Genomic DNA, 17,061 nt, shown 5'->3' with positions numbered 1-17,061 from the left:
GTCAATAGTTATTTTCAATTCTTCGTTTAAGTGTCACTTCTTTTTCTTTTGGCAGTAAGTTTGTAACTAATGTAATTATTGAAATATGATAAAGAAAAGTAGTTCTGTGAGTTCATTTTTTAAAATCTTTTATCAAAAGATATGATTTAAAACTATAAAATGTTTGTTTTTTTTTTTTAATTTGCTGCGTTTAAAAAATGTTATGTCATAAAATGCTTATTTCCTAATTCATTGAATTTCACAACAAGTGATGTCTTCATTCACGTTTCTGAATTATTTTTATAATATTATAATATCAACCTTTTTGTTGTTACTTGTTTCGTTAAAACAAATTTTATTAGTATTAATTATTACCGTTATAAAATTTGTATGCACCTTAATTATTATAACGGCTGAATACCAAAAATGTACTAAGTTAATTCACCTTTCTAAATGTTTCTTTGGTGTCGACATTTTTATTACCCTGACTAATTTGCACATAGACTTGATTAAGGAAAATCAAAGAAGATCACTTATGGTTTTGTTTTCCCTGCATAGATTTGTCAAACTGCCATATGTGTCATATATATATGTGACTTTGATGGATAGTTGTCTCATTGGCACCCATACCACATCTTCTTACTTATATAAACAAAAACTAAATCAATTAAAAACCAATTGTTCAAAGAACAATTGAAGGTCTTTCCACATCAATTTTCTAAATAATTGATAAGAAGCTACTTCTGGTTTACTCAAAGTTACTATTGGGATCCAATCATAAGTTTCTTCATACTGATTCAATAAATATATGGTTTCTATATACTTTTGCCAGAAATAAGGGAGATAATTGCCAACATCCGGTTTAGAAAATGTCACTTCTGGTCTCATATGATAGCTTTATTTACACTGATTCCAAAAATATATGATTTATATATACTTTTGCCTGTAAAAAGGGAGATAATGGGCTACTTCCGGTTAAGAAAATGTCACTTCTGGTCTCATATGATAGCTTCATTGACACTGATTCCAAAAATATATAGTTTGTATATACTTATGCATGTAATAAGGGAGATAATATGCTATTTCCGGTTTATAAAATGTCACTTCCGATCTCAAATGATAGGTTAATGTATGCCCATTCAAAAAATATATGGTTCTAGATACTTTTCCATGAAATAAGTGCAAATATGACTACTTCCGGTTCACTCAAGGTCACTTCCGGTTGACATTTTTAAGGTCATATGTCACCCAACATTTTGCAAAAGATCTTATGGCTTTATCATGTACCAATTTGAAGTAATAATCAATTTACCCTAAAATAAAACATTTCAGGGGCAATAACTCCTATAAGATGTTATTGTATTGTTTCAAACTTAAGTATCATATCTTCATCACAATAAAGCAAACATTTTGCACTAGTTTTTTCATATATATATCTTAAAAAGTGTCAGAGAAAATGCAAAAACAAGCAAATGTCAAATTGAGAACATGACCTTGACCTTTGACCTTGACCTCATTATCTTAGTAAGGGTCCAAGGACCTCAAATTAAAAGACTCTAGGTTTATACAGCTAATGGTTTATGAGTTATAAAAACATAACGACAAATTTATTTGGTAAAGGTAGATAATCCCTATAAGATTTCACCGAATCGCTTCGATCCAAATCAGCCAAAAATTGCTGAAGACGTAACGAACAAATAGGAAAAATAATTTTGTCGTTATCTTTTTTGGTTACGGAGGAGATACACTCACAAGAAAAACAGTGTTTGGGGAGATAACTCTTACAATGAAAAAGTCTTTGGCTAAAAAAGATGAGTTTTTAAAGCGCAATAACTGTTCAATATCATATCCAAAATATCTAAGCGACATCTTGCGAAACAACTTTATACCGCAAGAAAAGGGTTTGGCAGAATAGGAATACGCGAAAAAGGAATTTTAGAGCCTAGTGGCAGTGTATAAACACGTGAGACCTAGCCTCTAGGAATACGGGAAAAAGGAATTGAGAGCCTAGTGGCCGTGTTTAAACACCTGAGACCTAGCCTCTAGGAATACGCGAAAAAGGAATTGAGAGCCTAGTGGCCGTGTTTAAACACGTGAGACCTAGCCTCTAGGAATATGCGAAAAAGGAATTGAGAGCCTAGTGGCCGCGTTTAAACACTTGGGACCTAGACTCTAGAAACACGCGAAAAAGGGTCCGTGCAACATTTTAGTTATATTGAAATTATGATATTTGTACGAACATGCAAGGATATATACACGCCTACAAAAAATATTCTTGCATCTTCCTTTATAAATGTTCTCTTTTTTATAGGGCTTCCCAGAATGTGTGTCTTATTTACTTATTGATCTTATTGTGTGTGCATTGTGTTCAATTTTTGTTTAAAGGAAATCGGACCTGACCTGCTTGGTTTTAAATCTACGTGCACATTTTAATTTTTTTCGAAAAGGGGAAAACCCCTATTTCATTTTAGGTAGTACGCGCTGCACCGGATGCAATGATTGTGAAGTCACCAAGCAGATATACTCAGATAGATAGTTTATTTAATTTCTTTGCAGAGAGAGACGTCGTCCTGACCACACCTATGTATAAAGAATGTGCAAACGGATTTAATTTTCTTTCATTTACAGGTCATTGATGTCGGATCATGCATGCTTTTTTCGTACACATATTTACAGAACACAGATTTGATTTTAAGGCATGGTTAGAAATTTGATTCTAGGATTTTACTACTATTTACGAACTTTGGAGGGAATTCTACGTCATTGATTTTAATTTCTCAATCCAGATTGGAACGTCAAGCGGACTGCACGTGATTTATACTGCTAACGGAAAATATATAATTTCTCGATTTATTTTACAGGTAAACTATTGTCCAATCGCTGACCACTGGTCGACTCATTCATTGCATGCACACAAAAATAATGCTGGTGTTATAGGGGGGCTAGATGGGTAGTTGTGGGCATTGGATGATTTACAAAGATAAATTGCATGTACGCATCATGAGAGCTGTAAATTTTGAAGCTATAATTAGTTAATCTTGTTCATTTTTCCATTTCAGTGGCATGAAAACCCCCAAAATACTACGCGTATCATTTCGACAAATACTCTCGACTTAAATAATGTCGTGACTAACATTTTGCTTACATTTTTTAAAATTTTACCCCTAACTTTTTTCTGAATAAAAGCAGCTTGAAGTGAATGTCAAAATTTAGAACATGACCTTGACCTTATTTTCTAAGTTGGGACCCAAGGACCTTCAATAAAGCGACTCTAAGTTTATATGGTTTACGGTTTATGAGTTTATATGCATATCACTTACATCAAATGCATAAGGGGAAATAACTCTCATATGGAGACTCCGGAGTACTTTGGTGCAAACCGACTCATCATCTTGAAGATATAGCAAGCACTTAGGTAAAATAAATTTGTCGTAATCTTTTACGGTTGCGAAGGAGTAGTGGACACAAGAAAAACAGTGTTCGGGGAGATAACTCTTACAACGTAAAGTGTACGGTTGAACAGGGTCAGTTTCAAAAGCGCAATAACTGTTCGATATCATATGCGAAGGTCTTTCCACATCAATTTTCAAAGTTATTGAAAAGAAGCTAGTTCCTGTTTACTGAAAGTTAAAATTGGCATCCAATCATAAGTTTCTTCATACTGATACGATAAATAAGTGGTTTCTATTTACCTTAAGTGAAATAAGGAAGATAATTACCTACTTCCGGTGAAGTAAATATCACTTCCGGTCTCATATGATAGCTTCTTTCACACTGATTCCAAAAATATATAGTTTCTATATACTTTTGCCTGTAAACCAGGAGATAATAGGCCACTTCTGGTTTATCGAAAGTCACTTCTAGTCTTTAGTGATAAGTTAATGTATCTAAATTACAAAATATATGGATTCCAAGTACTTTTTCATAAAAAAAGTGCCAAAATGGCTACTTCCGGTTATCTCAAGGTCACTTCCGGTTGTCATTTTTCAAGGTCATATGTCACCCAACCTTTTGTTAAAGGTCATATGGCTTAAAAATGAACCAAGTTGAAGTAATAATCAATTAACCTTATAATTAGACATTTCAGGGGCACTAACTCCTAAAAGATGCAATTAGATTGTATCAGACCAAATGTAACATATCTTCATTACAATGAAGCAATCCTTTTGCACTTGTTCTTTTATACATATCTTTTAAAGTGTTGGAGAAAATGCAAAAACAAGGAAAAGTCACAATTGAGAACTTGACCTTGACCTTTGACCTTGACCTCATTTTCTAAGTTAGGACCTAGGGGCTTCAAATAAAAACATTCCAGGCTTATACGGTTGACGGTTGATGAGTTAATAAAACATACCGACAAATTTATTTCGTAAAGGTAGATAACTCATATAAAATTTCATCGAATTGCTTCGATTCAAATTAGCCAAAAATTCCTGTGGATGTTACGAACAATTTGTAAGAGAAATTTTGTCGATATCTTTTTTTGTTATGAAGGAGATGCAAACATATGATAAACAGTGAATAGGGAGATAACTCTTACAAAGAAAATGCTTCGGCTTAGCAGGGTGAAATTTAAAAGCGCATAAACTATACGATACAATATTAATATGAGAAATATCTAAGCGACATATTGCGAAACAAACATTTATCGCAAGAACAAAATTTGGCGGAAGAAAAAAAAAAAAAAAAATAATAATAGTAATAATAATCAGAACAAATACAATAGGTCTTTCCACAGAAAAGTGGAAAGACCTAATTAAAAACCAATTGTTCAGAGAACAATTGAAGGTCTTTCCACCCATAAAGATCAATTTTGATATAGAACTATGAAAATTCAGTTTGAAATATCATATCCAGCGTCAAATGATAGCTTATTGTACACTGATTCCAAAAATATATGGTTTCTATACATTTTTTTTTAAATAAGGGAGATAAATTGTTACTTCCGGTTTGGAGTATGTCACTTCCGGTTTTATTTGATAGTTTACTTGATACTGATTCCAAAAATATATTGTTCAATATACTTTTACATTAAATAAGTACAAAAAATAGCTACTTCCGGTTAACACCAGGTCACTTCCGGTTGGCTTTTCCATGGTCAAGTGGCTTGCAATGTAATGCAAAAAGGTCCCATGGCTTTATCATGTATACATATGAGGTAAAAGCAAAGGTCAAAATCTAGAACGTCAATTTTACCTATGATCTTGAGTTCAATTTCAAGGTCATAAACCAAAGGCTTCAAATCAAAAGACCATAGGTCTTAATTATATATGGTTAATGAGTTATATCACTATATGCCTAATTTTTAATATAAGAGGGGAGAAAACTCCAATTTAATGTTAGCGTACACCTTTCAACCAAAATTTATATGTTACGACATGTCGCAACTTACAATTTAGTAAAAATATGTTGTCGATATCTTGTACGGTTTTTGAAAAGAATTGAAAATAAGCCAAAATCAAGAATTTAAAATATGACCTTTACCTCTGACCTTGACCTAATTTTCTTATTTTTGGATCAAGGACCTCAATTCAAAAGATCCTAGGTCTCTATCACTTATGGTTTACAAGATAAAAATGCATATCACTTATATCAAATGCATAAGGGGAAATAACTCTCATATGGAGTGTTCATATCGCTTCTGTCAAAATAGGACAAATCATGCGAAGGATATAACGAGCAATTTTATAAAATAAATTTGTCGCTTTCTTTTACGGTTACGGAGGAGATGCAGTCACAAGGAAAACAGTGTTCGGGGAGATAACTCCTACAAAGAAAAGTATTTGGTTACACAGGGTAAATTTCAAAAGCGCATAAACTGTTCGATATCATATACCAAACATCTAAGTGACATCTTGCTAAACAAAATTTTTACGCAGGAAATAAAAGTGGCGGAATAAAAAAAAAAAAATAATAATTAAAAACCAGTTGTTCAAAGAACAATTGAAGGTCTTTCCACATCAATTTTCTAAATAATTGATAGGAAGCTACTTCTGGTTTACCTAAAGTTATTAATAGCGTCAACGTATAGATTTCTTCATACTGATTCAATAAATAAATGGTTTCTATATACTTTTGCCTGAAATAAGTGAGATAATTGCCAACTTCCGGGTTAGAAAATGTCACTTCCGGTCTCATATGATAGCTTTATTCACACTGATTCCAAAAATATATAGTTTGTATATACTTATGCCTGTAATAAGGAAGATAATATGCTACTTCCGGTTTATAAAACGTCATTTCCGGTCTCAAATCATAGGTTAACCTATGATCATTCAAAGAATATATGGTTTCTATGTACTTTTCCATGAAATAAGTGCAAAAAAAACTACTTCCGGTTCACTCAAGGTCACTTCCGGTTTATTTTTTTCAAGGTCATATGTCAACCAACAGTTTGCAAAAGACCCTATGGCTTTATCATGTACCAAGTTGGGGTAATAATCAATTAACCTTAAATTGAATCATTTCAGGGACAATAACTCATATAAGATATCATTGGATTATTTCAGACCAAATGTATCATATCTTAATCACAATTAAGCAAACATTTTGCACTAGTTCTTTAATTTGTAATTTTAAAAGTGACAGAGGAGATCAAATAACAAGGAAAAGTCAAAATTTAGAATATGACCTTGACCTTTGACCTTGGCCTCAATTTCATTTAAATGAACCAAGGAACTCAAATCAATATACCTTAGGTCTCTATCACTTACCATTCATGCTATACATTTATATATCCCTAATGTCAAATACAAAAGGGGAAATAACTCTCATATGGAGTTTACGTATCGCTTCGGTCAAAATTGGACAAAACATCCTGAGGATATAACGAGCAATTTGGTAAAATAAATTTGTCGTTTTCTTTTACGGTTACGAAGGAGATGCATGCACAAGGAAATCAGTGTTCGGGGAGATAACTCCTACAAAGAAAATTATTTGGTTACGCAGGGTAAATTTCAAAGGCTCATAAACTGTTCGATATAATATACCAAATATCTAAGCGACATATTGCGAAACAAATATTTATCGCAAGAACAAAATTAGGCGGAAGAAAAAAAAAAAAATTAAAAACCAATTGTTCAAAGAACAATTGAAGGTCTTTCCACATCAATTTTCTAAATAATTGATAGGAAGCTACTTCTGGTTTACTCAAAGTTATAAATAGCGTCAAAGTATAGATTTCTTCATACTGATTCAATAAATAAATGGTTTCTATATACTTTTGCCTGAAATAAGGGAGATAATTGCCAACTTCCGGTTTAGATCAAAATGGAAATTAATGTTGAAATCATGGTCCTCCAGTTTAGTATAATTGTTATTCCCAGTCCCTGCAATATATCACCTTCGACTGACGGCTCGGGGAATATAAAACACTAACAGGGATAATGTTCTCATATTCCCTGTGAAGATCTCTAAAAGCGTATAATATTCCTTGCACATAGATGGTATGACTGAGGGCCTTTTTCGCCTTTTTTAAAGTTGGTAATATAACCCCCTCTGATACTGTTCATTGACATTCAAAATACAGAAAATAAATAAAATTGAGAATGGAAATGGGGAATGTGTCAAAGAGACAACAACCCGACCATAGAACAGACAACAGCAGAAAATAAAGTTCATATATATAGTGATGAATTACTAGTACTCGGAAAATATAATGAATAATTTTTAGTCGTTTTTTGTTTCAAGTACCTCACAATTTTTTTTATAGATTACCAGAGTCTTTTCATGTATAAAAGGTTACCATTTCATCACTGTAATTAGATCTTTTAATATTGTTTTATTGGTATAAATAATTATTTGTTATCAGTATTTTAAAACCAAACTAGATATTATTGTTATACACATATGCACTTTCACGGAACTATAATCAGTCGGTATCTATATTTTGGCATTGCACAAGGTCATGTTTTTCTCGGACTGTTAATGACGTCTTTTACTAAATCCATTAGATGTCGAATGTGAACTGATTGATATTAGGCTTAGATACATGATTTTGATAATAAGTTGTTATTGGCTTTGAACTAGCTGTCAGTAAAAGCGAGTACTCTCAGATCTGTTCTTTGTGGCTTTTTTGTTTTTAGGGATGTATAAATACTCTGCCACGTCCGGTTTTTGTAAGATGTTTTTCTGCTTTGTATGGCAAGCCGTTCTCGTCAAAACTATGTTTAAATCATTTTTTCGAAAAAAATACACACTGAGAATTAAAAAAATCAAACTGAGATTTAAGAACCTAAAATAACACACTGAGAAATCGAAATTACACACTGAGATTTTAAAATTACACACTGAGATTTTAAAAAGACACACTGAGATGAAATAAATTGAAAAACACACACTGAGAATTGTTAATTACACAATGAGATTTCAAAAATACACACTGAGATTAATATGCATATTACTAATGAAAAATCACGAGATGAATAATTCAACAAATTAATATCTTGGTCTCCCGAACTCTTGTCATTATAATGAAATGCGGTTCCTACAACCAATGATTTGTATAGTAACTAACTATACAAATCTTTGCTATACAACCAACATTAATAAATTTCAGGACTTAACAACTTTTTTGGCTAACTCATATTCATAAGATTGTTGCCTATAATTCAGCTTATTACTAACAGTATATCGAGATTTTTTGCTTAAAACTGTTTAAGCATAGTCCCTTTTTAAAAGTCTTTCAACTGTTACCCCGATTTCGCAACGTAATATTTTATATTTTTGTTACATATATATGCTATAATAGGCACTTCGGGGAAAAAATCACTGCATTGTTTGTATTTTTGCAGATTGTTCCAATGTTTTCTTATAATTTTAATAAAGTTTTTCACCATTTGGTTATATTTTGTGATGAGAGTAAGTGGGTATTTTTCTTGTTCTATTGGTCTTTAATAACGTAAGTTTTTTTAATGTTTTTTATAAAACATTTAGCGCCAAATTGAAAGACTAACGAGTTCTGTCCCCTAGTTGTTTTAAGCTCAGTTTGTAATAGATTCAGATTAAGCATGCTAAGTAGATATGTGCGCATAAAAAGTACTCACAAATCTCAGTGTGTAATTTCAAATTCTCAGTGTGTAATTTCAAATTCTCAATGTGTGTTTTTCAGTTTATTTCATCTCAGTGTGTCTTTTTGAAATCTCATTGTGTAATTTTCAATTCTCAGTGTGTGTTTTTCATTTTTTGTAATCTCAGTGCGTTTTTATGAAATCTTAGTGTGTAATTTTTAATTCTCAGTGTGTTTTTTTTTAGGTTTTTTAATCTCAGTGTTATTTTTTTTTTTTTTTTAATTCTCAGTGTGTAAATTTTTCGAAAAATGGTTTAAACATAGTTTTGACGAGAACGGCTTGCCATAGCTTTGTATCGATCTGATGAGTTAAGTAAGCCCTTTAATTTCAACTGATTTTCATAATTTTCTCTTATGTTGTGCTGTAACACCACTGTCCCAGGTAAGGGGAGGGTTGAGCGCTCACAAACATGTTTAGCCCCGCCTCATTCTTTATGTGGTTGTCCCAAGTCAGGAGCCTGTAGTTCAGTGTTTGTCGTTGGTTCATGTCTGTCATATTTGTTTTTCGTAAATTGTTTTGTTATAAATTAGGCTGTTAGTTTTCTCAATTGAATTGTTTCATATTTTACATGTCGGAGCCTTTTATAACCGACTATATGGTATGGGTTTTTTCTCCTTGTTGAAGGTCGTACGGTTGCCTATAATTGCTAACATCAACTTCATTTGAATTTTGGTGGATAATTGTCTCATTGGCAATCAAACCACATCTTCTTATTTTTATATTGGTAGAAGTTACATTTTAAATTAATTTGTTTAAGCCGATACCTTCCTTTTTTTCATGAAGAAAACTGATTACTCATACTCGATTTATCCGTATCTTCGTGCTAGCGCTATTGTGTTTCTTTTTGTCTTAATATGTCTTCAGTTTACGTGGATCCATATTTATGCATCCCGCTATCGGGTTTTTTACTTTGGACGTTCCTGGTGCAGGTGTGTCCTGAGGAGCGATTCGGACGCAAGAGGGTTTTTTTCACAGTGTTGTTTCCGATTTGTTTATCCTTGTAATTATATTTTACTTCATATGTTCTTTGTCGAGAAGGTGTGTGCCGTATACGGTATGTACTATCAACTACAAAAGCTTTTTTGGCGGCGTCTTTGTCAAATTTACTTTCAACTACAACACCCTTTTGTTTGAATTTATTTTCTAGTAAGTTGTGATGTATGTTTATGGATTTCGGTATTTTTGTTGAACTTTTTTAAATAAGTATTGAATACTATTGACTTCAAGTCGGATTCTCTATAAATAACCGAGAAAATCCTACTGTTTTGTCTCGTTACGTGAAATATCCAACGTTTTTTTGTTTATGAAGCTCATGTAAATGAACGTCTGACTTCAAAGACAAATGGACTTACCTACAATGACAAATATGTTGTTGTCCCCGGAGACAAAGCCATCGATAATATCGGTTTTATTTTCCTTTTCAACTCATATTATATCAACTGCTTGAAAAGGTATTAGGTATATTGACAGTTCACTTGGAAACAAAACATATACCTCCACGACACATACCAAAAGTCACTGCGGAAATCTTAAACAATCCTTGCCATGTTTTATATAAATATAGAAAGATGTGGTATGATTGCCAATGAGACAACTCTCCACAAGAGACCAAATGACACAGAAATTAACAACTATAGGTCACCGTACGGCCTTCAACAACGAGTATATGTTCCTTTGGAATTTCAACCAAAAATAAAGAGGTGGGCTTCCTGGACTCTAATGGATACCCAAATTACAAATGCGTCCTAACAAACAAGATTATATTGCCGTGTCTGTCAAATGATTCAGGAGACACCAAACTCATAAGACGATAACGAACTTACAATGCCGTGTGACTTTGTCAAAAAAAAACGAAAAACGACCAAAAGAGAACTTGTGAAACATTATACAAAACACATCATAGAAAACTAAAAACTGAGCAATGGTAGTTTATATTTAATATAGGAAGCTTATGTTTGGATTTTTTGTGATCTGTCGGTGATCTAGGGTAAAGGTAATGCTTTGTAACTTGTACCTTTGAGTTTTCAAAGCTATATGTATGTACTGGTAGATACCTCCGTTATTCGAATGATACAGTGGTATCCGTGCCGTTCCCTTACAGGATTAATAGAGATGTGCCACTAACTTGTGTACAACCCACCACCAAGGACAAATCCAAAAACCCAACACCAAGGGAGTGTTAGGACACCAGGAAGTCTGTTATTATGGTGGAGGCAGCCGAAGTACTCGGAGAGAACCACCGGGCAACTCGGCAGGAACAGACAAACCGAAGAGATATCTGAATCTTCTGTCTGTCTGTCTGTCTGTCTGTCACGCTTTGTGTTGTTCTTAACTTGTTTTTCCACAATATTTTTGTCTGGTATAGTTGTCAAATTTCATGGCAGTAATAATGATTGTTCTTTTAGATGTGCTTTTTTTAAATACTGGTCTGGTTCTATAGCAGGAACCAGCCCCACAGCCACTTTGTACAGAAACATAAGCTTCTGGCTTGAGCGTCTTGTCTGTAGGTCTTGAGGTTCCAGTTTGACGATCATATTTGAGACGCAACCATCTTCTCTGGATTTGTAGTCTCCCGAATCTCGCTGCTTGTTACTGTATTATTTTAAGCTTGTTGATGTTTGTAGATGTGTAGGGGTCCCATACTATTGCTCCATACTCCATTGTTGACCTGACAAGCGAAATATATGCTGTTTTCTTGCATTCTTGTGGGCAATATCTCAAAATCCTTCTCAGGAAACCTATAGTGTTGAGTTAGCCTTTTTCGCTACGTTGGAAATAACAAAAGTCCATTTTAGGTCCTCAGAAATATGTAGGCCCAAGTATGGGTTATGTTGGACTTGTTGTAGAATTTGTCCGTTTAAACTGTAGAATTGTTGGCTCTTGTTTTTTAAGCTTAGTATGTAGCATTTCTTTGCGTTGAACCTCATTCCCCAGTTATTTACCCATACCTCTAGGTTCTTGAGATCTTCTTGAAAAATGTCATGGTCTTTTGGGGTCTGTACATCTTCGCTAGCCAAGGGTTACGATCCAGTCTACCAGGGGAGGGGACTGGGTCGTTACCTTTGGCTAGCGAAGATGGGATCTGTAGAGTAGACAATCATCTGCGAATAGTCGAACTGACAGCGTCTGGGATTTATATCACAAAGGAAGAGTAACGGTCCTATGAATGTGCTTTGTGGGACACCAGAGTCAACTGTTACTTCTTTAGATTGTTCTCCTTCTATTATTACTTTATTTTTTGTTTGTTTGTCAAGAACATGTTCAGCCAATTGTTGGAACCCCCCCCCCCCCTTTTTTTTGGACGATCAATGCATTTGAATGGGGACATATGGTTGGTACCCCCCCTTTTCTACTGAGTTGAGACCCCCCCCCCCCTTTAAAAATGGCTGGATCAGCCCCTGTTTATCCTTTTTTAATACGCAAGATATGTTAGCGTTTAGTCAGTCCTGTGGTAGAGTTCAGTGTCTACAGATTTTTGAAAGATCACTGTCAGTCCTGGTGTAATTTGGCTTGCGCATTCTTCGAGTTTTTTGTTTGGGATACCATCTGGTCCAGAAACTTTTGATTGGTTAACATCTTTGAGCAGTTCGTCAAGCCCCTTTTCTGTTAATATGAGGTTATAGGTATGGATTCCTACATATGTTTTGTTGTTTCTGATACAGTTGTGGATTTGTCTATTGTGAAGACAGATTCAAATGGCTGAATTAATATTTCGGCTTTTCCTTTACTGTCGCTGATTAGTGTGTCTTTGTTCTTTAATGGGGACACTCCAATGTTGTCATTTTTCCTCGATTTGATATATTTCTAGAAAGGTTTGGTATTATTTGTTTCTACACCTTTTAGTACGGTATCGTTGATATATATGTCCATTGAGCTTTCCTAATCTGTATTTTGATTTCTTTTTGGAAGTGCGTATAGTTGTTTCAGTTTTTGTGAGCTTTGCTTGTTGGTGAAGTCTGCTTTTCATTTTAAATAGCTTCCTTATTTTGTGTGTTATCCAACGGAGGCTGTTTAATGGCGGATTTCTTTGGATGGTATGTGCTTTTCCATCCTTTGGAATAATTCTTTCTTAATGTGTCACTCATTTCTTGGACGTTTGAGCCTTGATTGTACATCTGTTTTATCCTTGATGATATTTTGGTGATGTCTGGACAGTTTAAATCTCCTGTCAATATGATGTTGGTGTTTTTGGAGGTTGTCATGTTTAATTTTTTATTATTCATAAGCTGCTGACTACTTCGGTATAAATGCTGAAAAAATCATATATGGTGGTAAACAATTACAACAATATTTACAACTTATCAGCAAATCTTTTGAACTAGGCTGTATATCTGACATTCTGAATATTGGTACACTATTTCTTGCATACAAGAATAAGGGTGATGCTAGATATGCTAAAAACTATAGAGGAATAACAGTCACACCTATATACTCCAAAATAATAGAAAAGATAATAAAAATATGGGAAAACCCTATCATCCTGGAGAGACAAAATCCATTACAAAGAGGATTTACTGAGAACACCATCCCTCTGTTATGCGAACTAATCATTGAAGAGTTTGCGCGTGAAAGTAAAGATCTAAAACTACCAACATACATAGCTTTACTGGATGGTAAATCGGCATTTAATGTGGTTGTACATTCGAATCTAATAAGGAGATTATATCAAACAGGAATTTCCGATCAATCAATAATCTTTATAGATAGCCTATACAAAAAAAAATATCGTGTATAAAAAGCCAAGGTGGTGCCATAAGTGCCGACTTATACCAGTTGTATTTCAATCCTCTACTAAACCTCTTATGCGAAACAGGAATAGGTGGACACATAGGCAATATTAGCTGCTGCGCTCCAACATGTACTGATGATGTTGCTACCATAGCAAACAATCCACTAGAGCTTCAGATGTTGGTAAACATTGCTGTCAACTTTAGCAAGAGAGAGGGTTACACTTTACAACCAACAAAAAAGCGTCATATTACCCATAAACACCTCATCCAGATCGATTGAAATAGAAGACAACTTTTGGCATATAAACAATAACCCTATGCCAGCGGTAGAACACTCCTCACATATTGGTATACAAAAGTGTCAGAAAAACTCAGCAAAATTAACTGTAGACGAAAACATCAAGAAAGCAAGACGATCATTATACAGCCTAATGGGTGCAGGCTTGCATGGGAGGAATGGATTACATCCCGAAACAGTAATAACTCTTTTAAATACATATATAATTCCTATACTAACTTATGGTTTGGAAATACTACTCCCGACAGGCAGCATTTTTGATACTATCCACCAATTCCATAAGAAAATTACAAAACAAATACTTTGATTGTCTCAACAAACAGCTGACCCAGCCATGTACATAGTAAGTGGAATGCTACCAATTGAAGCTGATATGCACCTTAATTAAAGCTCTAACACTTTTCGGAAACATCACTAAAGCCAACAAAACATCAGTTGAATGGAGATTGGCAGAAAGACAGCTACAATTAAAATCACATACAAGTAAAAGCTGGTTTATAGAAGTAAAGAAAATATGCCTAAAATATGATTTGCCTGACTGCCAGAAATTCTTAACATATCCTCTTGGAAAATTCCAATGGAAAAATCTGATTACAAGGAAAATTTATACATACTAATAACAACTCTGAGGGTTATTCAAGTTTACAACACATAGCAGGTGCCTATAAGATCAAAGCAATCCATCCAATCCTTACAACAAACACCTCAAACTACAGAGACATCAACAGAATACCTATCAGAACAAAAATCGCAACAGGTAATTACATACTACAATCAAATGGAGCCAAATTCAACAAATGTGAGGTACCTGCCACCTGTAAAATCTTTAATAAAGAGGACGAGACTATAGAACACTTTCTAATCTCATGTACTCCACTAGAACCGGAAAGAGAAAATCGTCTTAAATTAATACGTGAGCAGTGTCTTATAACATTGTATAATGTTAGAACTATTTAACATTAGTTTGGATGTAAACTTAATCCATATGATAATTAACCTTGTGACATTCTGTGTCTGCACTCAAACCAGTGATTTATGTAGCTTTATTAGCTTGCATGTTGAACCTGTCTGTAGAACACTTATATATATATATAACCTGCATATGCAAAGGTACAAGCTCCTAAAGACACAAAACTTAAGAAAGTCAAATTAAAAAAGCTAAGTAGTAGTTGTGTGTGGACTTATTTAAAAGAAAAAATATATTTTAAATTTCATAAGTGAGACTTGATGTGTGATACTGGTGAAGGAATATATTGACAAACTTGTATAGTGTACAGACTTTATTATTATTCTATTGGTGATTGGATATTATTACTTCGTACTGAAGGTGTGCCTATATTTGCAGAATATATAAAGATACAGATACAGATACTTATTCATATTCCAATTCGTCTACGCATTTCATGTTTCGATGGAGCATGTCAAAAAGGTCGAGTACGGTAATTTTTTCAAGTTTGCCTTTGAGCTCAGGTCCGTTCGCGCCCAATACACGTTCACACCCCACACGTTCGCCCCCTGGGTCCGTTCGCACCTTTTTTTTTTATTCAAAAACCTGATGAATTAATTATCAGATGTTTTTTAGATGTTTATATCAAAATATTTTTATTTTCATAAATAAAAATTCGGGAATTTTTAAATGAAATATTGTTTTAAATTGATTTGATTATTAATATTATATGTTAATTATATGTATGATTACTGTTAATATGGTGTTTACACAGTTAATCTTGGTGTTATTGTTATGTGTTTGAAAATCGTGATTGTTGTTTTAACTAGCTTTGATGTAAATTCTGCATGTAGTTAGCATGTATTTAGCTTAGTATCAGTAAAAACAATGAAGATTCAAAATGTTATTGTTGTTGAGTTTGATGATAACGGATAAAAAAATATTCAACACAAAAAACCTTTTTAGAAAGTCACTTTATTTTGAAACAATGAAAAAAAACATTTATAGCAATACACTAACCAAAAATTATTTAACACAAAACCAATAAAAAGGGTGCGAACGTGTATTGTGCGAACGTGTTGGGTGCGAACGTGAAAGGGGGCGAACGTGTTTTGGGGCAAACGGACCCAGATTCGTGTTGTCAACGTATATTTGTTCCACCTAACAGAAGTTCCACTGGAAACTTTGTTATAAACAATGTCATAATATCTGTTCCTGTTGGAACAAATATTCTATACCATTTATTCCGTCAGGAACATTTACTGTAATATTTATTCCAGTGGAAATAATATTCAAGAATATTGTTTCCATTTGGAACTTATATTATGAAGGAACTTCTATTCCGTGACAGTGTTCCCCTGTGGTTTCTGTAAGCTGTGTAACCCTCTGGGAAGACTTCGCTCGAATTAATTGCGTCCTTGGTGGGATTTTTCACGGGTTTTTCTCCTTTTAATCATCTGTTCCACAAATTATGCCGGTTTTGATGTACCTTACTGCTGCTTTGGATACGGATGTATTATCTTTTATACAGTTTACAGTATGGTTTACATTCTCAGGTTTCGTTTTTCGGCTAAGTTAAATATGTTGCTACTATGTGTTCTGTTCTTTTCAGCCTGGTAAGAGTCGGGGCCACTTTGAGTCCGACCGAGGCCTCCTAAGTACCCATTCAGGCATTCTAGTTTAAAGGGTGAAAATCACCCTTCTAATGTACTTAAATTTCCAGCGCCTGAGTCAGCTTCGAACCCGGGACCTTGAGCACCGTAGCCATCCGCCTTAACCATTACACCACGAACCCACACACATTTAGGGGAGGTAATACTTGATGCTGTTTTTTTTCGTACTCTCTTTTGATTTATCTTTACTGTACGTAAGGAACTGAGAGTAATTTGATGTTGTTCATCATGATATTCTTCTCGACAAGTTATTTGACCAAAATATTGATCCAGATATTTGGGAAATCATTTTTGATATGTACAACAACCTTACCTCTAAAGTTAAATGGAAAAACGGATTTAGTAACAGCTTCCCTGTACGGCAAGG

This window comes from Mytilus californianus, unplaced genomic scaffold, assembly GCF_021869535.1.
Source record: "Mytilus californianus isolate M0D057914Y unplaced genomic scaffold, xbMytCali1.0.p SCAF_15, whole genome shotgun sequence".
NCBI lineage: Eukaryota > Metazoa > Mollusca > Bivalvia > Mytilida > Mytilidae > Mytilus > Mytilus californianus.
Note: the sequence above shows the minus strand (reverse complement) of the source record.